This window comes from Sinocyclocheilus rhinocerous, unplaced genomic scaffold (assembly GCF_001515625.1).
Source record: "Sinocyclocheilus rhinocerous isolate Xijiao unplaced genomic scaffold, SAMN03320098_v1.1 scaffold1893, whole genome shotgun sequence".
Taxonomy (NCBI): Eukaryota; Metazoa; Chordata; class Actinopteri; order Cypriniformes; family Cyprinidae; genus Sinocyclocheilus; species Sinocyclocheilus rhinocerous.
In genome coordinates, this window is record NW_015654502.1 from 240,569 (window position 1) to 267,763 (window position 27,195).

Genomic DNA, 27,195 nt, shown 5'->3' on the forward strand with positions numbered 1-27,195 from the left:
TTTTCGTGCAGAGCCAAAAGTGTTTATTCCAGTAGACGTGATTGTGAATGGAAGGTGTTATTCAATTAAATCTATATATTATTATAGGTCAACACTACCAAGTAATTTCAACAGTTCTATCATATATATGTAAGTCAATATGTGAATGAATCAAATAAATCCTTTCACTCACTTTACATTTGTATTGAAATAACTAAGCAATTGTAAATACATGCAGTTATTTTGTTCATTTACTTGTTATTGTATGTGTGACAGTAAAAGGTAAAATGTCATCATTCTTAGACTTTTAGGTAAATTAGGCTAATTAAAGCGGGTTAGTGTCAAGCATGACGAGTGAAACTGCTACTGCTAGTTATCAGTGTTTGACACGCATATCTCTTGGGCTGTGTCTCTAAACCTCATGACCTGCCTACTTAGCATTTTTGGGCATACAGGCGCGTTGCTCAAATGTGCTGCCGTGTTCTTACTTGAAACCCACCTATGATGTCCAAAATGTTGTTTAGTATAAGGCAGCTCGATAGGTTTGTGGAACACAGCCATTATCTGTAGCTCGTTAATCTACTGTATGACTACTGTATACAAACATACACTGCCGCTGTCAGGAGGAGGGACGATTATGCTTGTAGTGTAAATCGCTAAATAAGCAGATGTGGATGTGTCGTCTTCGACTATCGTCAGTATCATTTGATGGGACTGAAGGATGGCAGCAAAGGAGGATCTTTACTCAAAGATTATTCCGCGCAGACTGAGACAGAACAGTTGCGTCTCTGTCAAACATGGATCCAATCTGGACGTGCTGCTTTCGATGGGATTTCCTCAGCAGAGAGCGTAAGTGCCATATTTATCACAAATAATGGCGTTCTTCTTAAAATAGGCTATTCATTGTATATAAATAGCCAAAATGTTTCGATCCTCAAGAGTTAATCCGTAGGGTGTCTCAACACGTTATTGAACCTAATTAAATTGTCATTGAGGGGAACTACTTTGATTTTAAATCGGTATAAAGTCACGAAACTGTTTTCCTGCACTGCAAATAGTTTCTAGTATGTGGTGTGTGTGTATATATATATATATATAAAGAGCAAATAAAATAATCTAAAATACAAAAAATTAACAAAACATGAAAAACGATATACATTCTCATTTTTTCATGTTATTGTATTTGTCAGATATTTTGTAATATTAATATAAAGATAAATAAAATGTAGGCCTATGTAAAGGCACTTATGCTTTTGTATTAACTAGCATGTGTCAAGTGTAGTCATGTAGTCATAGGAGTTATTAATATGCTTTTCCTCTGTCTCCTTTATGGATGTATTGACCCACATAACGACACTATACTGCCCTGATTTCCTGTGAAAGACTTTCAGAGTTAAGAGCTTTCAGATTTGTCAGTTGCCCTGATGTCAGGAGTGCCATGAACAGTTGGCCCCCTTTATTCTACTGTATTTAAAAATAATAATAATTACATTACATAAGGCACTAAAAATAAAGAAATTACTATCATTTGTTAATTGTCCATTACTGGAATTATCACAACCAATATTATGTTTATTTTGATACCCAATTTGTATGATCATTTTTCATCCTTTTCACTACTTTTTTTTATTTTATTTTTTTTTACATTTTTGCTTTGGGCCACCGAAGAAATGCCTCTTTCTACATATCACATTCTTCTTTGTTACATTAACGTCATGTGTTGTTACAGTAGAGCAAGTTCACTTTCACTAATCATTTCTATAATTTGCAGATTGTAATTTTACTTTACTACACTATTAATGGTTAAAAGATGTTTGTATATAGAAGATAACATTTAATTAAAAAATTCCAAAGTTTGGGGGGCCCCCAATGCATGCAGATGGGCCCATATGCCTGGCATACTCTGCACTCCCCATATTGGCGCTCCTACCTGACTGAATCCGATCCATTCAATGTAACAAGATGGTAAATGTGTCCTGTAACATGTGAGGAGGAACATCTGTGCTCATTACAGCATGAATGATTTGTAAGTCACAAGGTGTTTTTATTTTTTCCATTCTTATTTTGGCACATAAATGAGAAAACCCAAGACTATGCAGCTGTTCAAAATGAAAGCACATGTAGTTGATGTGCACTTAGTCTTGTGTGGGAAGAATCTTTTTTTTTTTTTTTGGTCCTGGTGTTTACTCGTTTGGTCCAGTTACATTTGGAACTGATCACAAGGATATTCTGCAGAGGACTTTATTTTATTTTATTGTTTTTTTTTTGAAGATTGATGAAAACAGAAAATTCTGTCATCCTTTGTTCACCCTCATGCTGTTCCAAACATGTAGGACTTTCTTTCTTCAGTGGAAAACACAATTAGAATTATTATTATTATTTTTTAAATAAAATCACTCTTTTCCATATAATGAAATTGAATAAGGACTGGAAAAGTCAAGCTTCAAAATGATTTAAAAAAAAAGCGCCATAAATATAGTCAATCTGAATTTATGTGAGAAATATATTGAAATGTAAGTCATTATTAACCGATCAGTAGAATTATTCTGATCAGTATCATTCAGTTCATTAGAATCATTCTGATCAGTAGAATTATTCCATTCAGTACCATTTTGATCATTTGAATCATTATGATTCCAATCATTCAGATCAGTAGAATCATTCAAATGTGTAGAATAATTCCAATCAGTAGAATCATTCAGACCAGATTCATTCCGATCAGTAGAATCATTCCTATCATTAGAATCATTCAAATCAGTATCATTTAGATCAGTAGAATAATTTAGATCATATCTTTCCTATCAGGAGTTTCACTTCAATCCATAGAATCATAAGAAAGTCGAAGATCATTCTGATCAGTAGAATCATTCAGACTAGTTTTTGTGAACTGTTTGACAGATGAATTTGAAAAGATTTGATTCACAAGTATGATTCATTCACAAATTGAACATCCCAACTTCTCTCATGAACTCAAGTTCATGGCAGTTCAAATAATGGTGGATGTCAATATTTTCAGTGAAAAACAGTGTCAATTTGTAGTGTATGAGTCATTTGGACCACTTTTACGATAATTTTATAATGAATTTTTTCAATTTGGAGCTTGACCGCTCTAGTCCCCTTACTTTCATTACATAAAAAATGTATAGATATTCTTTAAAGGGGTCATATGATGCTATTTTAAAGATCATTATTTTGTGTAACAGAATATGTTGACATGCTTTAATGTTCAAAAAACACATTATATTTCAAATACTGTACATTATTGTAGTTTCTCTATGCCCCGCCTCTCTCAAACGCCTCGTTTTCTACAAAGCCCCTCCTTCCGACAAGCACAGTCTGCTCTGATTGGCCAGCTGACCCAGTGCACTGTGATTGTGAGCTTCATCTTTCAAAATAAATGTAAAGACCGTAAATAATGTCATTAGTTTTACCATCAGTTCAAGCCCAAAAGGGGAACAGAGACCACAATGTGGTAGTTTTACCATCAGTTCAAGCCCGAAAGGGGAACAGTGACAGACACCGTGATGATGCTCGTATGTATTTGCAGTACATAAGCCGCGATTAAGAAAGCTGACTCCACTGTGATGTGACCCTGTCTCTCTCTCACGCTCACACACACACGACGCGATACTCTACACAGCGCAAAACTCCGCATTCGAACAGTCAATAGCAAATACTTAAACTAATAACAAAACAGTAGCTGATTCAGAAGCGCCAGATTGTCATAGCAAAGCCCTCTCCTAGGTTCACGAAACGGTCATCCATAAAATGCATTGCTGTTCTGTTGTAAGTAATCTTAAAGATTCCTAAATGCATCTACTTTCGGAAGGCCAAATAAAAGAATAAATCCTTTTGTGGGAGACTTTGAGCTTTGTAACTCTGCAGATCTTATACATGCACAAATAGCTACATAACACACTAAAGAAAAGGAAAAATAGAAATCACATCATATGACCCCTTTAAAATTTCCTCTTTGTGTTCACAGTAGAAAAAGTCATACCGGTTTGGAGTAGACTTGTGCCAGTATTCGGTAATGCGATATATCATGGTAATGAATATGCACGATATTGTTATTTAAACTTAATTTCAATATCGTGATAATACCGTATACCGTAATAAAAGCATTAGCAATTAATCGCAACATGAAAATTTGATACCGGCATATCCCTAGTTTGGAGCAACATGAGGTGAGTAAGCAATGGCAGAATTTTAATTCTTGGGTGAACCGTTAAGTCTGGATACACTACTCAGTTCTTCTCGTTATTCTGTTGCTCATCCGTATATCACTGGTACTGTCTTGTCATAAGGTAGCATTTACCAGTAGTCAGTCTGCGCATATAATAACGCAGCATCACTGTGGTTTTGTCTCACGGTCATGCTGTGTAAATGTCATCAACTTCCTTCCTGAAATATGACACACAACGCAGGAGATGAGATAGAGACTATGACCTCCCAGTGCATAAATACAGAGATCCTGATCATCTTCCATATTAAAAGGCCACATTATGTCCCTCACAGCCTGTGAGGATGCATTTCATGGTTCTGATGTGATGTTCTGTGTGAACAAGTGGGCCGTCAGTTTGGCCACACATTTGCCGACAGGCCTGCAGGTGTTGGCTGGCCATATTTTGGGATGGACAGCTGTGCGCTCTTCCTTCTGTTGGTCTCCTGTGTGGCAGCGATGGCAGCTGGTACTTGTGGGCCTTGGGGCTTGTGGGATAGCCTCTGTTTGTTGCTCTTGCTGGGCGTCAGTGAGATCAATCGTATCTTTTTCTTCTTCCTTTTTGGCTCAGCTCCCTCAGTGGCTGCATTGGATAAAGGAAACAGATGTAGGCCAGCACGCGAGCATCAATAGAGAGCAAACCTCTCACAGACACAGGCACAAGATTGGGATCCACAAAGGCAGTTGTTATAAGTCATCCTACTCTTCCACTCCTCCACTGTTTATAAGGGGCCTGTATCAGTGTGTGTTCTCTCATTTGTGAGTCCACCATCTGTGACAGTTGTGCGGTTGCCAGAATGAGGGCTGTGTGTCCTTCCACCCTCCTGCTCAGACTCAAGCTCTGGAAGACACACAAGGATACAGCTCCACCCTTTGCTATGTTGGATATTGTTTTGGAAAAACAAAATTGGAGTTTTAGGGACAGGATTATTGATTTTGTCTGCATTTATTTGATCAAAAGTACAGTAAAAACAGTAATATTGTGAAATATTATTACATTAAATAACTGTTTTATTTTTTAAATCTATTTTAAAATGTAATTTATTCCTGTAATGACAAAGCTGAATTTTCAGCATCATTACTCCAGTCTTCAGTGTCACATGATCCTTCAGAAATCATTCTAATATGCTGATTTGTTGCTCAAGAAAGACATTTTTGTGGAAACTGTGATACTTTTTTTCAGGATTCTTTGATGAATAGAAAGCTCAGAATAACAGCATGTATTTGAAATATAAATCTTTTAAAACATTATAAATGTCTTTACTCTCACTTTTGATTAATTTAATGCATCCTTGCTAAATAAAAGTATTAATTTCTTTAATAAAATCTTACTGATCCCAGACTTTTTAAATATGTTACTGTTTAGGTGTCCTTGATCATTTTAACAACCTTAATCAACTTCCATGAGTTGAGTGCAACAGTCCAATATGGCAGCAGTCAATCTTTTAAAATACACTGTAGACATTGGAACATCTGTCTGTAAAACTAGTTTTTGAAAGTGTTGTTTTGGATTGCAATGACTCTCTTGAGTGTCTTGGCAAAGAATCAGGCTAAACGGAAGGTCTGCAAACAGGAAACTATGGGATGCAGAGGTCTGAGCTGTGGGATTTCCCCAAAGAGCCGAGTTAAAGGTGTGTTCATGCCTGTTTGGTCAGCTGGACGATTATGAAAAGACACTTTGTGGAGAGTATCTGGAGTGATTTATAGAAAACCATTATATGCATCATTAAATAAGGGCAAAAAAGAGAACTGAATAAAATATAATAATTTTAATTGTGTTATGACAGAAAAACTTAACATGTAATGTTAATCTTGTTTGCAGGCTGTTGGTTGCTGTTGCAAGTCATGGTATGAATATCCACAAAATATTATCTCCTTTAGATCATTTATATGTCATATATAACAAATACAACACAAACGATGTTGCTCTTGTTAGTGAGCTGTGGCAGAGAAGCAGTAGTGCTAAATTGTCAAATTATTGATAATTATTATGAAATGCTTTTACAAATATAAAAACTAAATTTTCCCCTCTTCTCCATTTTACATCAACTACATTTGAGCTCAATACACTTGTGGATGTAGATGTGCAAATTCATTGAGCCAAATATAGGTGGAAGGCTTGCTGATCATAGCTTTCCATGTACAGTCATATTTGATTCATTATAGTATATTTCACCGGAATTTGTAAAGAATCACCCCACTGCACCTTTATCAAATTGTACATGAGTAATACAGGGTGAATTGGAAATAGCTTGTAAGACATAAAAATGCATCTAAGACGTGACAGGTTGTGAGTGTGGCATGTGTGGGTGGTTATTCAGTTTTTTTTAATCTTGATTTAAAATGCATATTTGCTTTTGTTGAAAGGAAAATATTACTTCAAGCATTACATTTTCACTATCACGCTTGGTATGCATGCTAAATATTCATGTTTTCAAGAGCTTTTTCCATTTAATGAGATAGAAATGAATTTGTTCTGATACAGTAGTAGCAGATGACTTGATCTGGGCTGCTTTTACTATTAAAAAGTGCAGATCTGTTCTGATAAAACATGTTAAATGCAAAAATAAAATGCATCTAACCATATCATGTCAGTCTTATTATTATTATATTATATATTTAAAATAACAACAACAATAACATCAAAAACTAAGGAGGACAGAATGCTTTTCGTGTCTTTTTGTTGTTGTGAAAGTCCATGATCCCAGTCAAACTCTGATATTTTGGCACAAATTCACCTGAAAATGTAGCTAATATGAATACAGTATTCAGGCCAGTGCTCATTCTTGTGGATGGTAAAGCACACTTCTATATTATGTTAAAAATATTATGCTATATTATGTTATATAAAAAAAATCCCATTCATCATATGTCATGTTAATAATTTGCATGTTGTCGAGCGATCAGCAATATTATAAATTTAAATGTTTGATTGTATTTTCATAATCTCTTTGTTAGACCATATGTTTTTTAATATCTGGTCATTTATTTATGTTCAGATGCCACATGTTGACTGCTATTAATTAATCCTCAGTAATTAATAATAATACATTTTATTCGCAATGCACCTTTCTCATACTCAAAGCTGTAATAAATAATAATAAAATCTAATAAATATTTCCAATTGACAAATAATATTGCAAAAACATATCACAAATTTTTATTTTATTTCATTACACTTTGGAGAGACCTACTGTACTTTGAAACAAAAACAAAATTTGTTTGCTGGGCTGTGCTTTGTTTCAGAAAAAATTATTTTAGGCCGTCACAGGGAAGTAACTCACAGTTTTTAACTCTCATTTGCCTTTCTTGCTATGCTGTCTATCATATCTGGTGAACCCTATTCTTCCTTCTGCTTTCTACAATGTTGTTAACTCAATTCTTTATTCTAAGAGATCAGGTTTACAGCAAACAAACATACAGACTGGCCGTGGCCTTTGGTGAACTATTTCCTGTTTGAAGTAGATGCAGAGCAGAGCTCAGGGGAAGTCCTGGTATACCCTGAGGTTTCGCTTCAGTGGTAATAGTTAAAAAGAAGCTATGTGAGGTCTTATGATGACCTGTTCACACAGTCTGAAACACTAATACACGCTACAATCCCATGTAACCACAGTCATTGTCTCATTCGGTTGAGCTTTCAGAACAGAAACCATTTCACAAGGTTCAATGGGACGGTCATTTGGTCACACAAATGCTGTTCAATTTGTCACCTTTTCTTCTAATTATATCAAGTTCCAGGCTTTCTGGAAATGGCAAACTAGGGTATTCTTTATCATACTTACTTACTTAAAATGTTCATGACTGAACGTCTTACAGGTTACAAATATTATCTTATTATTCATAAGGCTGTTAAATGAGGAGCATGTATTTTAGATGAGAACAAAACATTTATTATAGCACAACATTTTTTTTTATATGAATATTGCAATATTGTTTAAAAGTAAAAATGCCAATTTAAATGTCTGCCATATCTAAAGACATGACAGGTTGTGAGCGTGGCGTGTGTGGGCGGTTAATCTTTTTTTTAATCTTGATTAAATTTTTTTTTAAGGAAAATATTGCAATTATGCATATAGAAATATTGTTTAAAATAAAAAATGTCACCTTAAATGTCTGCCACATGAAACATCCTGGTTTATTAAGTCCATTGCAGTATTTAAACAGGGAGAAAATAAAAAAAGAGCCCTTGTTCTGGAGTCACTGTGTAGCCTAACTAGTAGGTCATGACCCAGAAATGGGTCACAGATTTGTTACTGTAATATATAAAAAAAAAAAAAAAATCCGGTGTAGAAACCGTTTTCATTCAAAAAATGGTAGTAAATTTCACACATAATTACAAAGAAATGGCAAGTAGCATATTGAATTAAAGATACAATTTTGAAGTACAAAGACTGAAATAGTATTTTCTCGTAAAACGTAGGCCTACTCCAGTAATTTTTGTTTTATGTACAAATTTGAAAAGTCCAACTAACTATATGTTAGTGCATAGATTTATTAACTTTTAAAATGAAGACAGAAATGTGTCCAATATCTTTTGTTATTTATATGAAAGGTTGTGTGTCCAAACAATATTTTACATTTACATTTAGTAATTTATTTTAGCAGACGCTTTTATCCAAAGCGACATACAAATGAGGACAATGGAAGCAATCAAAATCAACAAGAGAGCAAGTGCTATAACAAGTCTCAGTTAGCTTAGTTAGTTAGTTATTTTTTTTAAACTATATAATAAATAATAATAAAAACAGATAGAATAGAAAAAGAATAGAGCAAGCTAGTGTTAGAGGCCTTTTTTGCTTTTGTTAATTGTATAATAAATAAAAAGAAAACAAATAGATAGAATACAAAAAGATTAGAGAAGCTAGTGTTTTATTTATTTTTTAAAGAAAACAAGCCGTTAGTAAATGAATCGAGTCACCCGATAGAAGCTGGTCAAATGAAGGAGATATGTTTATCTTCAAAAACCATTAACAAAACTATGACCCACTCTACATTAAATACTGAATCATTTTCTATTTAAAGTTCATTCTAAAAATCTTTATGCTTTTAAAAGCAGTATTCTCACTTCAAGAAGCAACCGCAGTGTGTATGAGACACTGATGTGCGAGAGAAGTGTGAAGATCACCTCTCTCACGCAGCTTCTTCTCTGGCTCACATGTTAGAAATCATAAAAATATAATCTCATCTCATTTTACACACGTTTTCCACAGACTTCACAACATGGAGTCATAGTGTGAGCGCATAGTCTATTCGATTCAAAAATGACACACAGTCCATCGGAAAATATTAGTGCACCTTGACTCTTATGCGACCACTCATAGAATTCAAACATGTAGTCATCATATGCTCGCTCAGGCCTGCGTAGCACAACATGCTTAATGAACTTAAAATGCGTGCAGTGGTTCCACACAGTGGAAAAGCATTTTCTTAACATTAAATTTAACCATAAAAAACTTGACTGGAATACCTTGAGTAGAAGAAACCAAGCTGAACTGAATCTGAAGTAAATTACTAGCTAGCTACTGTATCTACAGTGCATTTTAGTTAACTCAAGATAATTTATTGTAACCATATTTATTTATTTATTTATTATCTGTTCTCAAGATAAACACACCCTTGTGAAAAAGAAGTGTGCTTAATTGTATTGAATGTGCACTTGGAGTGTACGTAAAAGTATATTTTTTAAAAACTGTACTTGCAGATAATGTAATATTAATGAAATACAAGGCATCTTAAGTGTACTTAAAGAGAATAGATTAATGCACTTATGTGCACTTTAAAAAAAGTGCACATTGTAATAATGTAAAATTAAAAGTTTTAATGAGTTTAAAGAAGTACATGCGTATTTTGATGTGTTTGAATGACATACCAAAGTACACTGATTGTCAGTACATTGGACAGTGCACTTTAACCATATTTCAAAAACAATAGAATTATGACATTACATATAAATATGTATTAATTCCCACCTAAGTGGGCCAAAAAAGCACTCAATAATTAAATGCAATAAATAATTTCTTAAATCTTCTTCCAAAGCATGCTGGAAGCTAGAAATCCCCTGTATTGTTTCAGCAATGCTACACTAATGGCATGAAAATAAAAGTCCCTGTGTAAAATAATACATTTTTAAATAAAGACAAGGCACCAAAGTACAGTCCAATTTTTTTACAGTCCTTTTTTTTAATGTTCTATCTATATTCTTATATCATTCTTTGATTTTGGATGCAGAATGAATGATCCTCACTTGTAGCTGCTGGCAATTCTAAAATATGTTCTCTTTACAGATTGAAAGCTCTGGCATCAACTGGAGGCAGAAGTGTTCAGCTTGCATGTGACTGGTAAGCTTTCCTAAACCCTGCTTGAATTGGCTCTTCTTGATGAATAGTACCACCCTCTAGTGGTTCATTTGAGGCAATCCAGATGTTCTATACATTAAACAATCATTATTTTTTTGTTGACAGTTAAAATTACACAGGCTCTATTTGCTGGTTTAGCTGGGCTGTAGTGTTCATGATCATGTGCATGTGTCTCCATAGGCTTTTCTCTCATTTGGATGACCCTTTCCTGGATGACCCTTTACCCAGAGAGTATGTGCTGTATCTGCGCCCCAGTGGGCCTTTACAAAACCAGCTTTCTCATTTCTGGCAGCAGTCTCGCTTGACTTGTGGAAAAAACAAAGCTCACAACATATTCCCACACATCACACTCTGCCAGTTCTTTATGGTGAGTCACAATTTCTGTTTTTAACTTGATGTCTTATTCTCATGTTGCAGAATTTTACATTTCTTTATTTTATGTATTTGTAGTGTCCTGACAATAAACTAGTGGCTCTGTGTGAAGCTCTGCAGTCTACAGTAAATCAGTGGAGAGGAATCTTCCCCAGCCCTCTGCCCCTGGAGCTCTACACCTCCACCAACTTCATAGGCCTCTTTGTGGAGGAGCAGGTGGCTGAGTCGCTGAAGAAGTTTGCGGCTGACTTTGCGGTGGAGGCTGCTGCTAAAGCTGGTGGGGAGGCGTGATCAGAACATTTGTCACAGATGGTGCCTGCATAGTGCTCACGTTTTTTTTCTAATCAGCTCATTACTCATCCTCATGTCATTCCAAACCCATATGACTGACTTTCTTTCTTGAAACATAAATTAAGAAATTAAGCAGAATGTCCAAGCTGCTTTTTACAATATTACGAAAGCAGGGTATTTACAAAACTTAAATTCTCAGCGAAAAATAGCATGAATTTGTTGTTCTGTGTTGTTACTGCTAACTAAAACTATTAAAAATAATTAATTGAAATAAAGAAATAAAATATACATTTTAGATGTACAACAAACTAAAAAAATAAAAAACTTAAGAGAAAATTTGAAATGTTGCCTTTGCAAATAAGTTTGTCCTAAAATTACTAAAACCAAAACTTAAAGGGGTCATATGATGCTGCTAAAAAGAACATTATTTTGTGTATTTGGTGTAATGAAATGTGTTTATGCGTTTTAAAGTTAAAAAAACACATTATTTTCCACATACTGTACATTATTGTTTCTCCTCTATGCCCCGCCTTCTGGAGGGATTGAGGTCAAGCTGGGTTGTGATTGGCTTGCTGCCCTCTTCTCACGAGACATACGATTTGCAAATCATGAGGTGAGGCCCATATTAAGCCTTATTTGTTTAAAACCTACTGTTTGACTAATTTTTTTTCAGTTGAAATGATTTGCTAGTTCACATAAATGCACTTTAATGCAGACCTACCTATGTTTCATTGTCAGACTTTGCGAGTGATGTACCCCTACACTCCTCAGAATGACGATGAGCTGGAACTGGTACCAGGAGACTTTATCTTCTCATCTACAGTGGAGCAAGTGAGCACTAGTGAGGGCTGGGTGTATGGCACGTCTCTGGGTACAGGCATCTCTGGACTGCTGCCTGAGAACTATGTGAGCCCTGCTGATGAGTCTGACACATGGGTCTTCCATGGGTAAGTTCTCCAAATGATGTGCTGTAAGTTTGATCAGTTCTCAGCATCAGCGAGACTTGTCAGTATTGCTTGCACCTTCTTAGGGTTCAAGGGAAAATTCACCTAAAATGTACTTATCGGCTATATCTGAAATCTACTCTCTGAGTAGTACTTCTTTTGAATAATTAATGTTTAGTATGAATTTAATTTGGATCTACTACATTTGGCATTGTCACTGTCATGTGACCTATAAGCCTCAGTTGCATTGCTTTGTACTGTCATTCACAAATCCTCTCCTGCAGGGGGCTTAGCCATCATTTCAGAAGTGAGGGGGACAGAAATGTTATATATATATATATATATATATATATATATAATTATATATATAAAACATTTTATTCTGGGTCCGAAAAAAACATCAGGTCATGTACAGACTATCCTGTCTCTTTGAATTTAAATCTATATTTATTCACACCGGCTCTTGAAAACCTCTATGCGAACACACTTGCCCGAAAAAGTGCGGGGGACGAATTTACGTGATATTAAAAGTCCCCAGCGTAATCTACGCCCCTGCTCTCCTGTGGCCTCATGGGATAGTAAAGTGTCCACTGGATGCACACTTCAGAATCTTGCCAGAACTACTCGGTCATCCAGGAACTTTTCGCCTACTGTTCTATGAATACTATCAATTCAGACATACAATTTTTTTGCCTGTTATATTGTAGGCAGTCATCCTCTTGTCATTCATACACTTTATGACCTTCTTTCGTCTGTGGAAAACACACACAAAATAATAATAATGTGAAACATATTTTGGTGTTTTTTTCCATACAGTGAAATTGAATGGGATCCAATGTTGTTTGGAGACCAGGGGTGAACTATCCCTTTAAGCATTTAAACCAATTTCAAATTAAAACTCCAAAATTAAAAGTAAATACATAAAATATTAAAATAAAAAAAATAAAAATAAAAAAAACACTCAGAACAACGTCCTGGCATTGTGGCTAACACCACATTGTCAGAAAATGTAAAAATCTTTCCTTTATCATTGTAATCTCATTCTCACAGTCTGAATGAATGATAAATGTCTTAAATGTTAAGAAAATGTTACGTTTTGCAGTGCATTTATATCTACGCTCCTTAAACAGGTCACACTCCTTCTTTTGTACTTCCCCTTCGGAAAAGGGTTGCAAGGAGAGCAAATCACTGGATGGGCTGCTCAACATTCGATGCTTTGAAAACTCAAAGCTGGGAGAATCCGCCATCTTGAGTGTTATTTGCCAACCTATGCAGGTGCCTATTACTATACATTACAGCAATTAAAGTAACATTTCCCACATTTTTCATTGTTGAGTTTGAGTTTGTTAGAAATAAACTTGGGTTTGTGCAGATACTAATGATTTGAGTGATTTATTTTGTGCTGTTGATGATAGGTGCTCCGCTCCAACATTCTTTCTCGGACCCCTAAAAGGACCCTGTTTGTATGTCGGCATGGAGAAAGAATGGATGTTGTGTTTGGGAAACACTGGCTCTCACAGTGCACTGACTCTAAAGGTAATCTGAACAGACGGGTCATGGTGCCTCGCTCACCTGATACAGTTAGTTTGCGAGCTCAGTTTGTCTTCCTGTAGGCAGGTACGTGAGGAGTAACCTGAATATGCCTGCTGCACTACCTGCCTGGGGTGGAGCACACAGGGACTATGAAATGGACACTCCTATCACAGTGGTTGGAGCTACCCAGTCTAAGATAGTGGGTATGTCTGCTCAGTATTATGATGTTCACATGAATTCACCAAGTGAATTGTCCATCATGCTCTTTTTATGTCATCCGTCTGATTTCCAGGTGAGGCTCTGCTGGAAAGTAATACCACTATTGATTTTGTGTACTGCTCACCCAGTCTCCGATGTGTCCAGACAGCTCATGAAATCCTCAGAGGTACGTACTGAAGTCAGGAATCTGTTGGCAGCAGTGGTCTACAGGAAAATTCCAATAGGAGCATGTAAATGTCTTTTAGACCAGGGCTTTTAAATCTTTTAGTTGCCATGGTGCCCAAAATATGACAATCACCTTGCAAGAGACTTAAAATATAAAAGGTAGCTATATAACTTATATATTATAAATTATTATTATTAATATATTATTATATATGATCATTTATAAATTATTATAAATTAATAAATGATTTATAGATTATAAATACCCAATTTATATTGTGAAAATTATAAAATATTATAAATACACAATTGTTCAGTCAGCATGATTTGAAAAAGAAAAGAAATAAAATAATACTTTTATACAGCAAGGATGCATTAAATTGATTAAAAGGGACCGTAAATACCTGTATAATTTTACAAAAAAATACTGTCAAAGAATTCTGAGAAAATGTATCATGGTTTCCACAAAAATTTTAAGCAGCACAACTGTTTTCATAATAACATTGGTAATAATAAAAGTTAAAATGTAATAAAAATTTAACCCCCTGGAGCCGTGTGGAGTACTTTTTTTGATGGATGGATGCACTATATTTTGCTTCAAAATCTCAACCACCATTCACTGCCATTATAAAGCTTGTAAGAGCCAGGACATTTTTTAATATAACTCAGATTGTATTCGTCTGAAAGAAGAAAGTCATATACACTTAGTATGGCTTAAGTTACACTTTTACTTTTTTCTATCCACCAGTAGATTTTAGAGAATGCTGAAATGAAGCTCGTATTAGACTTGAATATTCCAGAAAGTTCCATGCTGCTTTAGAAATTGCTGTTTTGCTACACCTTTATTGACATTTTCACTTTATTAGTCTACTTTACATTAAAATGCTCTGTGACCCCAATGCCATGCGCAAATTTTCTAGGAATGCAGCAAGATGGCAGAATAAGCATTCGAGTGGAGCCTGGGCTTTTTGAGTGGACTAAATGGGTGACAGGAACATCTTTGCCTACTTGGATACCCCCCACAGATCTTGCTGCGGCCAACCTTAATGTAGACACAACATACAGGTAACAAATGGAGGAATCATATATACTGTAGGAGCTATTTACATTTCAAATTCTGTCCTGATCGACAGTTGCCTTTCCGCAGACCTCACATCCCGATTAGCAAACTAACCGTCTCGGAGGCGTATGACACGTACATTAGTCGCAGCCACCAGGTGACCAAAGACATTTTGGCATACTGCAAAAATAAGGGTGAGTGGTTAAAAATACTGCTTTTAGTACTTGACCCTCACAGATCTTTACTAATACCCTCCTGTTTTTACATCAGGAAAAAATATTCTGTTTGTGGGACATGCTTCCACTTTGGAGGCCTGCACTCGCCAGATCCAGGGCCTTTCTCCTCAGAATCCCAAAGATTTTGTGCAAGTAGTCAGAAAGGTTAGTTTCATCCATTTTACTTTAAACATTTGATCTTTATACTTTAAGCATGATGCTTTATGGGAGCCAATCTTTCCGTCCAGATTCCATACCTGGGTCTGTGTGCCTGTGAGGAGCATGGGGACTCAGGATTCTGGCAGCTAGTGGACCCACCAATTCTTCCTTTAACTCACGGGCCCAACCACAGCTTCAGCTGGAGAGAGACCTTACAGCAAGAATGAACTTATCTGCAGGGTCTGTCCACAAGAGACTAAAATGTTACCTGCATTGGAAGCACACAACCGAGAATATTTTTAAACAGATCTAATCTGTCACATCCAGATTTAAGTTATGCAAATAATATAAGGGATGTGGCAGAGTTTTTGCTTGCAGGTGGACAGAGGAGATGCACTGAATAATGAACATTTGTGGTAATGTTTACTGAGCCTTTAAAAAGGCTTTCTCAGGGCATTGCCTGTCACTTTTAACAGGTCAAAATGCACAGTGGCATAATGCAGCACTTATGGTAAAGATTAAAGATCACTTCCTGCCATGCAAATACATACAATTTTGCAATGAGACGTTAAAGAGCTTAGAGGCATTCATGTCTTAATAATTTCTCTTGCAAATGTAACTTGAATGCATAAAAAGTGTAATATTTGTTTTAGCATAGCTGAATGAATATCAAATGCATTAGTAATATCTTTACTTTAAAGCTGAAGTGTGTAATTATTAAAATAATATAATAATAAAATAAACAGACAATCGGTATATTTGATATTCAATATGGAGCAGGATTTGGTCCAGACCGAAACGGTGACTGGTTTGGACAACAACTTTCTGAGGAGACGGAGATATCAGACTTAAAGTAGTGTGACCAGTGTCTGGGCATATGCCATAGCATCTCAAAATAGCATAGCGTCATAAAAAGATTTTTTTAAACTATTGATTGAGTTTCATCTACAATCAGAGATAATTTAATATCACTTGTCCTACTATTAAAAATTAGTATTTCAAGCATGTTCCATCATTTAAAATGACAACTGCTTATTTTTGTCAAATTCTTCGACTAATAATATATACTTGGAAAAGTCAGTATGTTTTTTAGTGTGCACTCAATATGCATCTGCTTTTGAACAGGTGCCATTTTTGTTTGAAATTGTAAGTGACTTGTTTATTAGAACTTTTAGGAATGATATCCTGTAGAGATCCGTGAATGGATGGTTCTTATGAGTTGAATCCATAGACTGTGGTTGAATTTCTTGAACGCATCATTTGTATTGAATTCATCGCATTGTTTAATGGAATTACAAACTGCATTTATGTTCTAAATTACTGTTTTTATAAATGATGAATGGTCACAAAATTATCAATAACCCTTATTACTAAAGCCAAATTAAAACACGAAATTATTGGAATGAAATTGAGTTGACGCCATGACGTCTAGAGCCACACGATGACGCAATTGAGTCATGGCGTAAGACTTCTTTTTATGAACTGGTTCTTTGGAACAAAATGTTTGAAAGAACCGATTCTCTGAAATGATTCGAACGAGTGACAGATGTAGTGTACCACCTCAGTTTAGCGGCTGACTGACTGGAGCCTCATATGATAGCTGAGTGATTTATTTGCTTAGTAGGCCTACTCATCTCTAGCATGGACAGTGGCCCAAAAAAATACAGCAGAGATATATCATCAAAAAAAAAAGAGCTGAGAAATACCCCCTAATTCATTCATCAAGGTAATAATTGCACATTTTATTAAATCCCGTTCCAAGCCAGTTTGGGACAGGATCCATAAAAAAAATAAAAAAAAAGTTAAAGCGGGTTTGTTTGAGGGCGCCCATTATGTCGTTGTAAAGTCAAGCGTCTTGCGCCTTCATCTGCTATCAGCAAATTTCGCGCCTTCACAGGTGACATAGCCTACATGTGAAGGCGCGAAACCAGCAGATTGAAAATATAATTTCAGTCAAATAGTTGTTTCGCGCATTTATTAAGTACATCACCATTTTCAGTCAGTTCGTCGAAGTCAGTCAGCAGTAGTGGATAGTTACAAAAATGTGAGTAGGCCTATATTAACAGTAAATTATCAAATATCCAATTATAGAAGGCGTTTTTTTTTGTTAATGTTAAGTTTAAGCCATAATAACTGAAACTGAGGTATAAACTACAAACTACTTTTAAACTACTTTTCATTTTTTAAATTATTATTATTATTATTTATTCATTTTTATATATATAATTTTAGCTTCAGACTGAATCAGGCCCTTAAGCCACAGGGTAAAACGCAAGGTTAGGTTTCTTAAGGACAGCAATATTAAATCTATAAAATAATGTCCAGGTTTAACCTTGGGTATCTTTTCATGGCTTTGTGATTTGTGGGCTAATCTGATCTATTAGACATATTTGTTCTCTTCGATAAACATGCCCTGTAGTAGCATCCTGAAATTAGATTGAACAAATGCAGCATTGATGCATTTGTTCAATTACAGAGAGCTGGTCAGTTCAGGTCAGCTACTGTTAGAGATCCTTAAGGGAAAGGTTTCAACAGCAGCACCAGACAGGTAAATATCTTAGATCAGTTGTGCAAATAGCCGCAGTTTTAAACCTCTTTGTACTGTAAGTACATTTGGTAAGTGTGCTTGGAAAATTAAAATGTGATATATGAAGACAATATTGGCAAATACCAATCAGTTTAGATCTTGTTGGCAGAATTAACATAAATGACTCTGATGAATTTTTCAAGGCCTAGTGGCATTTTAAGTCTTAGTCGTAGCAATAATAAATACTTAACGTATATTTATCACTTTAGTGATGAACCTGAAGCAGTTGACTCCATCTGTGTTAATGTCCTCTAATTACACAAGCTGTAAGCAGCCTTTTTTCCCCTTCTTTTCTGTTTGGCACCTGCGATCTCTTAGACGTGGGCTGGTTGGACCTTATCCTGATTAATGGGCCTGATTGGCAATAGAGGAGACTGACAAATGATTGGAGGATTTCATTCCTTTAAAAATCCAAGTCATTATTGGAGAGTAGTGAATCTCTGCAATCTAATAATGCTCTCAGTGTTCTTTTCAAGCTTTTAAACTAATTCATGATTGATCACTAATTATCGGAGAGGGAGCCTCTCGAGACAGCACTTTCCAGCGCCGAACGTTTGTTCCTGTCTTAAAACAGTTTGAAAGGAGTTATAACTTCCAAATGGTTGACTCTGCTCCCTGGTGGAGTGTCAATAGGCCGCCGTGAGACGTTTGAGTGAACAATTGATGTTCTTTGCCAATATGCAATATTGCCTCTCGACAGAATAAAACACCTGGAACTGGCTGTCTGGTTTTGATGGGACTGTAGTCGGCAATCAGCAGTGTTACTGCTCTTATTGAACTTCTTATTGGGTGTTTGTATAGTGCTCCCCACACGCACTTTAGCAGCCAGACGTCAGTTGACAAATCCACATTCTGTAATTGCGTGACCATTGATTTCAGTTCCAGTCAAAAAGAGAGAAAAAAGGGAAGTGCCCTCTTAAAGACAAGACATATATTAGTGTAATGCCGATGGCAAAGGCGTATATGTGGAGTGAAAGGAGCACACACGCACACACACAGAGTGTGTGAAGACACTGAGCCCCTGGCTCTCTCTTTATGAGTCAACAGCATCTCACCGGGGTAACGTTTTCTTTTCAGTGTTGATATTTGATATTGCTATCTTTACTTGTTCCCTTTTCATTCAGAGTTTTGTAGCTTTTGTTTGTTTGTTTATTTGTCACTGAATGTAGAAATAGAGAGGTTTGCTAATCTTTCAAGGAGAAGTTCTATTTCAAATTATGGACAGATCATACAGTCCTAACCATCCTAGCCAGGACATTTCGGGTAAGTCTGCCAGTTAGTTTTCTTTTTATGTTAAAGAAAAGACACACACACACACACAATATATCAACAAACAAACATTTTTCTTAAGGAAAAGGACATTAACTTGAATTTTAAAGACAAGAAAAGGAAAATGTATTTCTGTTTCATTCACACATCTATTATATTAGAGCCTATTATATAGGCTTTAAAAAGTGTTCTTTGTTTTCATTTCAGATATCAAAACTTTTTCAAAATGTCTAAATATCATAGGGAATGAAAAGAGCTGCAAATTGCAGCATACTACAGGGCTAATCTAGCTGACTGAAATCAAGTCCTCGGGAACTATTTATTTCCAGTAGGAGGCAACAGAGCTTCATACGTTGCAATGCAAGTACTGTAGCCGCGCCATTGCTTCATGCAGCAACAGTGTATAAGACCTGTGAATTTTCCACTTTTTGCTTGTTAAGCTCATTTAGTTCAAGGCCAGTTTTTAGACTCTTAACATACACACAAAAGGTCCATTGTGGGGTTGTGCAGGTGTTTCTAGTCTATTAAGAAGAAAGCAGTAATGAAAATTTGCAGTTTCAGAATATTTTCTTTTCAGAGTTTTTTTTTTTTTTTCAGTCTATGGTTTGCACAGATAACTTACCATAATAATTTCTTTAAGTAATTCTAAATATTTTATCATGCATAATTAAAAATAATATAAAATATCTTAAGTTTTCATAGCAAAGGGGTCAAATACAGCCATCTGCTGTCTCTAATTCTTTTAAATGAGCATCATTAGTTTCATTATATTTTTGTGGCAGAAAGAATATGCAAATACTTAAAGTGTGATAAATATAATTTATTTGCTTGTAGAACAAATGACCTGCACCGTAGCTGCTGCTGTTTGCATGAGGTTAGTAGCTTTATTAATGCACACAACTGGGAGAGATTAGGGTCTGACTTATTTACCATGATGAATTAAAATAGTCTATGCATTGTTTGTTGAGATTTATTAGCTGTTTTAAATGTGTCCTTTCTTTTTTTTTATTTGCAGATGAAACACCGATAACCACATGCTATTCAGCATCAATGGGACGCATTGCAGAGTTAAGCCACATTCTTCTTATTTGTTTTCACTTCGTAAAGTCATAGGGTCAGTGTAGTGGCTTGCCTGTCAATGCTGCTGTGTTATGGAAAGGCGTGACCCAAGAAAGGCAGTAAATGTACCGCCTTTGTTCTTGATGTAGTTTTTATGTACGGACAATGTGAGCTGTTTGTCTGACTGAAGTGGTGATTAAAGCTGACAAATAGGGCCAGGGCTAAGAGCCACTGGCTGAATCCACGGTAGGGTCTCTTAAAGCTTAATTGACATTGTTTTGGCCTTGAAGGGTCACCGGCTTAAACCTTTTATTGTGGTCACCGTAATGACAGTCTTCCTCCCCCACTTCTGCACTTCCCTGCACCGTTTTGTTCTAACCTAGTCAGACAACCACCTTCACCTCAGCACGAGTGCTCTTTTTACCTCCTTTTTTTTCCCATAACCTTTGACCTTATGGACCGATCTGCCATCATCTGGAGCAGTCCTCCCCTATTTAATTTTCTCTTTTGTAGTCACACCCGCCAAACTAATCTGGCAATTTGTTTATGGAAAACATTGGAGGTTTTGTGTAAACACCTTTGAAATCATATTACCTAATTAATTCAGTTTTATAATGAACTTGTCTTAAACTGAATAAACCATTTAAGATGCCCTTTCTGGAATCCTCCAGATTCTTTCTAAATTATAAAGGTTGCTGTGTATTTTAAGACTCATACAGTGTGAGAAACAGCAAATATGATATTATAAAGACAATGTGATGGTTAAAAATTAAAAATGAAATAATTGGCATTTATCTTTGTACTAAAGTTAAAAGAAATAATTATTTTTAATTCAATTCAGATTTATTTGTATAGCAATTTTTTACAATAAATCCAAAGCAGCTTTAAATAAAATATTAAAATACAAATCCCAGTGAGCAAAATAAAGGGTTAAAGTTGTGAGGAGAAACTTTACTTGAAATTATGTACATTGCAACACACACTTTTAAATTTTTTCCACCCACAGATCAGTTTGTTGCCACCTGGGGGTCCCTGGACCCCATTCTGAAAACCCCTGTTCTAAGTAACGATACTCCAATGTTTTAAATGAGTAGACTCCATTTGAGGTAAGACATTAACTTGGTATTTGTTTGGTGCCTACAGGGACATAGTATGATGGACAGGTATTAAGAGGGAAGAGGAATGAAGAGAACGAGGTAGGGTTCTCATTGTAGGGTGGCAATCAGGGAAAGACGGGGAAAAAAGTGTGTGGGGGAAGAGAAAGTGAGAGTGTGTGAAAGAGGAGAGAGCTAGAGGGAGGCTGAGAGAATGTCTCAAAGGACTAATGTCCTCATTGTACAACCTGGTTTGAATGCTGACAGATTCTCTGAGAAATTAGGGCAGGAGAGAGAATCGCCAGAACATTGCAGAAACACCCCATACTCCCTTTTCTGATATGGATAACATAAAATGTACTACCTGATTTTAAAAATCTTATAACTAATTTCTTAATTTATTTTTAGACAATTTCGATTTTAAAAGATAAATGATCAACCTGTATTTTTGTTTTGATTAATTAAAAAAACAAAAAAACTTTGATTTTTGTAATTTTCTCTGCATAGAAGCTTGTTCCAGCTAAATCACGTTTTCTAGAATGAGTCTATTTGCTCTTCAGGCATATCAGCTCAGCATGTGTTTTTGAGGGTGGGCTGGAGAATATGAGCAATGATTCCATGGGTCGTGCATGTTTTTTGTCTGCGATAGATAGAGCGGTCTGTGATAAGTATGCATGTATGTATGACTACAGCAGTGGTTTGTTTTGCTACACTCGGCAAGCAAAAAAGTCTCATCCGGTTGATCAGTGAAATGGCAAATACAGCAGCATGTACACTGAGACAAGGCGCTTATCAGAGTTATCCAGACAGCCACACGCAGATAGAGTAAAAACAGACATGCACACACTGACAAACACCATGGGGGTGTGTCTCTTTGTTCCATTGGGTGGATATGTATATGAAACTTCATACTGTAAATCTGTGTTATACTAGAAATATATTTTAAATATGGCAATTATCCATAATCAGTTTTTTGACAATTTGAATTGCTCAGTTTAGTTATTTTTCTATTAGGGTTCATGTTTTGTGTTGTAGTTTTGTTTGTGGGTGTTTGTGTTTTTATAATAACTTAACATAGTTAGCATAACGTAACAGAATAATTACACAATAGTAAACATACTACATTTCAGTCCTTTTCAGCTGCACGGTTACTTAAGGGATACTGTAGAATTATTTTTTGTTGATGACATTATACCACTTATTACATGGCTACTTAACAAATAAATAAATAAATAAATAAATGCAGGGACCTGAAATATTGATTAGAGTTGAAATGATACTTTATCATGTAAAAAAGAGAGATTTCAGATTGCAAGGCAGACGTGAAAATACAGTAGCACAGTGTAGGGGACAATTATACAGTTTAGTGGCCATTATACAAAAATTGCAGAATAAATGATATAATTTATTGTTATATTATTTTGTATTAAATAATATAAAAGGTAAATTAGTATTAATCTATCATTCGAAAGGTTGTGGTGCTTTTATTTAGAAAATACATTCAATATTGATCAAAAGTCACAGTAAATCCATGCATAATGTTACAAAAGGTTTCTATTTCAAATAAATGCTGTAAATAAATCTTGAACTTTCTATTTACCAAAGAATCCTTTTATGAAATGTATCACAGTTTGACAAAAATATTTAGGAACACAACTGTTTTCAACATTGATAATAGGAAATGTTTTTCTGAGCACCAAATCAGCTTATTAAAATGATTTCTGAAGGATCATGTGACACTAAAATCTGGAGCAACGGGTGCTGAAAATTAAGCTTTTCCATCACAGGAATAAATTACATTTTAAAATATATTTAATTAATATAGAACACAGTTATTTTAGACTTTAATAATTCACAGTATTACCGTCTTTGTTGTATTTTTGATCAAACTAAATCTTTCACACACATAAATCTTACTGACCCTAAAACTTTTGAATGGTAGTATATAAAGAAATAATTTAAGACTTGTCTGAGTTTCAATAGAGGACAGGGAGTTCACTGGGGGGCCATGTGACACTGAAGACTGGAGTAATGATGCTGAAAATTCAGCTTTGCATCACAGGAAAAAAACACGTCACAGGAATATTACATATTAAAATATATTCAAAAAGAAAATAGTTATTTTAGACTGTAATAATATTTCACAGTATTACTGTTTTTATTGTATTTTTAAACAAATAAATGCAGCCTTGGTGAGCATGAGCGACTTTTTTTCAAACCAAATCTTACTGACCCTGAAATGTTTGAATAGTAGTGTATAAAGAAATAATTTAAGACTTGTTTGAGTTTCAGTAGAGGTCAAGGAATTCACTAAGGGGGGTGTGTCACCTGTGGTTTGTGAGAACTTGAGAAGAGCAGTAACACAAGTAGGTATTTCACATCTTACTTAACCAGTTAAACACTTTTGCTCGGGTGTCTTTTTACCTCACACATTCCTATTCTTTGTAGAAAAACCACTTTGTTTGGGAAAGCCAGTCATTTTGTGATGCCCTGGGGCAGATGAAGGGTCAGGGGGTTAGTTAGGTGCCGTTCTCCCAACAGTGGTTTCAGTGGAAACTGGGACCCTCCCATTTGTGGTACAGACCTCTTGCCATTTAGCCACCTGCCTCCAATAAAAAGAAGCAAGTGGCCAGCAAACTTCAGTGTTTGCCTCGGGCAGCTGGACGTGTTATTGATTGGGTGGGGGGATCTTTCCCTCCTCTCCTTCTGATGGAGGCCGGACTTTGGTCTGAGCCGCATTCCTGGTTTCTGATCAGCTCGGAGGCAGAAGGGAGGGAGGATGTGGAGGGGAGGAGGGACCCAGGGGCTGGAAATCACTTGTCGTGTGTATAAAAGTGTGCCTTTCATTTCAGAGCATGCTCACTGAGACACGCTCGGCTCCCACCAAATCCAGCCCCCAAATTTGAACTGGAGGGAGGGGAAATTACGGCACTGACTCTTGTGTTGTACTCCTCTGTGTCTGTTTGGCTTCCACCCTGCATGGTTCCCTCTGCACCTATGGCTCTATGGCTGAAAAGGTGAACTCGGATTACACTGGAAAAGATGGACGACATTGACAGGACGCCATGTGAGATGAGTGCGTGCTCTTTTTCTTAGTTCTAGTGTTTTTTGTCCCTGTACAGTGTATCACTTAAGCCAGGATAACTTCATCAGAAAGATAAGCAGCAGTTGGTATAAAAATCTGAAAAATAATGAGGTCAAAGAAACTTGTAGTTTGAAGTGTTGTTGAGCTCAAATGGAAAGAATTGATTTGTTTGCTTCAGGTCGGCAATCAGTGAAGTATAAGAAAAGGTCAGGAGTGATGTTTGCCTTGTGTTTACGTGCTGGCAAAATGGGGTTAGGAGGCTTTGACTTGTGTAATGATGTGGGAAGACACGTGGACACATTCTGAGAACTCCTGCACTGACACAGGACTCAGAGTTTACCTAAATCCTCGGGAAGCATCTTATCACTGCTTCATGTGTGGCTGCTCTGATTCAGAGTGTATATCTATATGAGATGTGACAGGAGGGCGGAAGGGATTTGCCTCTGCTGCGGCCATGTGGGTATGATAAAAAAGGGCAGATTTCATAAAGTGCTGTGCTGTTCACGTGGTTGTTTTTCTGAATTCTTGCTGCATCTCTTTCTGTAGTCATGTGAAGTTCTGTGCTTTTGTGCGCCACAAGCTGTTGTCAGAGATTTTAGAGTTTCTTGCCATTAATATATTCTTGTGTGTTTTAAGAATCTGTGCTCTCAGTGTCTTTAGACATTATTTTGTAAAGGTGTGAATGGTTAAAATGTTTTGTAGAGTGATGAACACTAATGGACTTGTCACCTGCTGCATCTAAAGTAATGAAACAAGGCAGCAATACTATAAAAAGCAGTAACATATCTCTAATGGGTAATTTTCTGTCATCTTTTAAAAGCGAATTAATGTAATCTTGTAATGCAAAAATATTTTAATGTGACTTTATTTAACTGTTTCAATAGTCGAATCTAGTCAGTTGTCTAGTCTAGTTAATTTATCCTCTAAGGTGAAACCACCTGGATGTGTTATTTTAGTGTCAGACCAGGAAGATGATGTAATTTTCACAGCTAATACAATATATTTTTTTAGTTTGAAATCTACAAGCTAGAGACACTTGAATGATACATTTGACAGCACAGTATTGTCATTCAGGTCTGTATATTTAGTTTATCTGCCTTTTAAACCTTTAAATGTAACTAAAATAGTATATAATTTGTGTCATTTGTGCTATGAAACAAGCTCCTCAGAAGTGCCAAGCTTCTTTCTCTATAGGTGTCTTTTAATAGCAATTGTGTTCATACTAGTAATAGCATTATTGACACATTTCAGTGAAGTTTTTTTTTAACACACTTTACATTTTACACAAATTCAGAATTATATGTATTAATCTTGTTGTTGTTGCATCTTTTGTGCTAGTCATCTAATTTTTTGAAAGTAAAAGCTATTTCTCTTTCTTTTGATATCCAGAGGGGAAACAGCGGACAGTCCATGAAATCATTCTCCCACCCAGCTGTTGACAGCTGTGCTGATGGGCAGCTCCCTTCTCCAGCAGGAGATGTAGAGATGAGCTGTGTTTTTCGACATATTAAACCACTGTTTGTTTTGTGATGAAACTTCACCAGACAAAGCACTAACTCCCATTCTTTGATATTGGGAATTCACAGCTGGGAAGTGCTGCTTGACAGCAAACAGCAGTATGAAAATCCCATAACCCACTAATATGGCTTCTTTTCATTGCACCCTTTCGCACTTCGTTTTTAAGTAACTGTTACACAATACTGCATATGAAAAGCATGTTTGCACTCTAAATCATTGACTCTTAGGTACTTGTTCTAGCACTTAGATAATTACACACATTTATCGCCTTAACTTTGAGTGTTATTTTATGGGCACAAACACTCTTGGTTAGTGGTCAGTTATAATGTTTGCTTTGAATAAAACCAAATATCTATTTCAAGAAAACCATGGGCATGTTTCCAATGAAAAGCACAATTTCATAACTTTCCCCATCACAATTATATAAATTGAGTTCTGAGTTCTAAAGAATTGAGTTCTGACTAGGGATGGGCGATACCACTTTTTTTTACCACTTTTTTTTCCGATACGATACTGATACTTTAAAAAAAAAAGAATATTGATACCGATACGATACTTCTAAACTGAACTTTTAAATTATGAAATTTATTCAATTATTACATTACTAAGAGTAATATGGGTAATGATATCCACTTAACTTTATATTTGAAAGTTGAAACACATTTTAACATTCAATACACCTTAATTGCAACTTATTAGGTTATATTTTTGTTTAAACAGTTAAAATATGTTTACTGTAGTTGTAACCATGGAAATCTACAAATACTATAGTTGAACTACGGTCACTTTAGTAAAACCATGGTTCATTTTCATAAGGGACTGCCAGTGACCGGCTGCTCGCATTAAAATGCAACCTTTTATTCTGACAGTGTATGATTTATACTAACATTACAGAACAGAACATGGTCAATATGAACGTACAATTTAAATAAATGTAACAAACTATGTAGGCTACAATTTCAGTTTATTTATTGTGAAATAACTGAAAGATATATGTTTTTTTCTGTCCTCTGATAAGCATTGTTCTGGGCCCTGTTTGAATGCACTGTCAGAAGTGAGTGAACGCTC

General features: G+C 35.7%; 1 long non-coding RNA gene and 1 pseudogene across 2 annotated transcripts; both read left to right on the plus strand.

Moving 5' to 3' along the window:
- The first annotated feature begins 372 nt into the window (after positions 1–372).
- LOC107717254 (ubiquitin-associated and SH3 domain-containing protein B-like) lies at positions 373–16,127 on the plus strand (annotated as a pseudogene).
- A 2,402-nt stretch (positions 16,128–18,529) lies between these two features.
- Positions 18,530–26,559, plus strand: LOC107717263 (uncharacterized). Of its 2 annotated transcripts, XR_001637299.1 has the most exons (7): positions 18,530–19,161; positions 19,272–19,365; positions 20,206–20,245; positions 20,387–20,438; positions 21,437–21,536; positions 24,377–24,600; positions 25,999–26,559. It is a non-coding gene; the product is annotated as an uncharacterized LOC107717263 (long non-coding RNA). The 2 variants fall into 2 exon arrangements; XR_001637298.1 differs by lacking the exon at positions 24,377–24,600 and having other exon boundaries at positions 25,999–26,558.
- The last annotated feature ends 636 nt before the right edge of the window (positions 26,560–27,195 follow it).